This window comes from Vespa crabro, chromosome 5 (assembly GCF_910589235.1).
Source record: "Vespa crabro chromosome 5, iyVesCrab1.2, whole genome shotgun sequence".
In the NCBI taxonomy this organism is placed as follows: Eukaryota; Metazoa; Arthropoda; class Insecta; order Hymenoptera; family Vespidae; genus Vespa; species Vespa crabro.
Genome location: NC_060959.1, coordinates 8,204,616 through 8,207,115, shown reverse-complemented (window position 1 = coordinate 8,207,115; position 2,500 = coordinate 8,204,616). Strand labels below are relative to the sequence as shown.

The 2,500-nt window shown below is 36.0% G+C and overlaps 1 protein-coding gene across 5 annotated transcripts in view; it reads left to right on the top strand.

Moving 5' to 3' along the window:
* Window positions 1-2,500, top strand: part of LOC124424405 (RING finger protein nhl-1) — a 61,750-nt gene that overhangs the window by 3,645 nt on the left and 55,605 nt on the right. For 4 of the 5 annotated variants that reach the window (XM_046963405.1, XM_046963401.1, XM_046963404.1 and 1 more), the window contains exon 2: window positions 2,127-2,234. The gene's annotated coding sequence lies outside the window, so the exon portion shown is untranslated. Of the gene's footprint in view, window positions 1-2,107; window positions 2,235-2,500 lie in introns of those variants that run through there. The other variant, XM_046963402.1, reaches the window with a different exon arrangement.

Sequence of the window (2,500 nt, the reverse complement as noted above, 5' to 3'; positions counted from 1 at the left end):
TCCAAGTTTATTTCGTACAAATCTCTCTATTCGACTTCGGCGAACTCGTCCGACTCAACGTTGGGTAACTCCACTTGGAATAAGAGACACGCTGCATCGGCCTGCATTTATAGCTCGTGGTCGGCCGATGACAGTTCTTTCTCTCACTCTCTCTCACTCTCACACACACACTCTCTCTCTCTCACCTCACTCTTTTCTCTATCTTGACGAGAAAGAAAATGAGAGAAAGAGAAACAGAGAGAGAGAGAGAGAGAGAGAGAGAGAGAGAGAGAGAAAGAGAGAGAAAGATAGGAAGAGTTTCTTCCGCATCGAGATAGTTCGTGATTTAAAATGCTCTCCGAAGTCCACGAGTCAGCTTCTTCTCTTTTCTTCTTTACAGTCGATGAAGCTGAACAACGACACCCCATCAGCCCACTCGTTTCCCACAGCCCCTTCGACTCTTTCCTTTCTAACCCCCTTCTCCCTTCGCCCCACCCTCTTCCCTTCCGCTTTACCGTCCTCCTTACCATCCACTTCCTTCTCTCTCTCTCTCTCTCTCTCACTCTCTCTCTCTGTTTCTGTCTTTCTCATTTCTCCTTCATTCTCTTTCCTCTTCTTCTTTTCTCTTTCGTCTCCGCTTTCTCACGGAATTACAGTGGAAACTCTAAGAAACTTCTGCGCCGTGCAACGTCGCGACACTGATCGATCGGCCTCCCTTACGTAATATGATGAAACCGAACGGGAATCGGCGGATAATTAATTTTAAACTCGACTCGAGACTCAACGTAAGAACAAACAAGGATATTAAAGCGCGCGCGAGGTAACATCGAGAAGGGGGTGGGGGAGGGAGGGAGAAAGAGAGAGAGAGAGAGAGAGAAAAAGAGAAAGGGATGAAAGGAGGGAGATAGGGAACTATCAGTAATTTACTCTAGATAAAACGGAAGGAGAGAAAGAGAAGAAAAAAGAGAGACAAAGAGAGAGAGAGAGAGAGTGAGAGAGAGTGAGAGAGAGAGAATCGTGTTTATTTTATTTCTATTTACTATTTTCTATTGTTCGTATAAAAATATTGTAATTTTATATTGCATCCGGACCGACATATCGAAAAACTTTATCGTAGATATCGATTTTTATTTGTTAGTTTGTTTCTTTCTTTTTTCTTTGTTCTTTCCTTTTTTTTCTTTTTTTTTTTTCCTTTTTCTTTCTTTGACTTTTCATTCTTTTCCTTGACAAATGTAGACGGCGTGTTTTAAAAATATTATTAAAAATATAAATAAATATAATCGAGAAATAAAAGCAAATGAAAAATAATAAAAATCAAATATTTCTTTTGGCGCAGGGGGAACTTTTTATTTTTTCTTTTTTTTTCTTTTTTTCCTTTTTTTTTTTTTTTTAAGAAAAGAAAACTAAATAAATAAAAAACAAAAAAAAAAAAAGAAGAAGAAGAAGTTGATAAAAAATAAAAACAACTCGGTTATCTGCAATACTCCATAAAAGCTGTGATGTGAAAAAAAGAAAAAAAAATTTTTTTTGCGAAAAAGATTGAATAACAAACGTTTACGTTCAAAAGTTTTAATTGCTTTTAAAAGTGCATACGTTTGATATAGTCAACCTCGCACAATGTGAAAGGTATATGTTTCAACTTTTAATCCTCTAAAACAAAACTTGAATGGAAAGTACATGTGATAAAAAGGGACAGAGATACGTATGTACACGCGAAAGTTACTTGAAAATGTTCGTATTTTATTGCATATACGCACGCGCGCACGCACACACCCACATATACAATATATATATATATATATATATATATATATATATATATATATATATATATATATGTATATATATTTTTGTTTTTGTTTTTTTAATATCAATCTAATACTACATGCCAGAAGCTATGAATACATGCACGTTCAAATGAACAAACATACAGAAACTTTCTACGGCCTCGTCCCTGTCCAATCCAACACTCACCCCCCTCCCCCATTTACTTTCTATCAGCGGATTTATTACAATCTAATCTTTACTCATCATCCCAGTAGAAAATTTTCATTCCTACTAATTTCGCGATCACATAACAGGGTGACACGTCGCGGCGCGGCGCGACATCGAACGTGCATTAACGGCATACTGAAATTGGTTTCCAGCTGTCACAGCGCTGATTTTGGCGATAAAAACGTGCGAACACACGGGGCCCCCCCTAGAGAGGGCCCCCGACCCGAAGAGGCCGCCGTAAGGCGGTCAAACGCTCTCAGGTAAGAATTCACCTTCTTATTATTATTATTATTATTATTATTATTATTATTATTATTATTATTATTATTATTATTATTATTATTATTATTATTGTTATTGTTATTGTTGTTATTACAACATCTTTCATTTTCAATATCCGGTAAATGAAATAATATCACTAATCGACACGTCTAATTTGATGCAATTTGATGGATATAATGTTAAAGTATTTTATTAAAATTCAAACGCGTCATATTTTATTTTTGAAACGATAAAATGAGTGAAA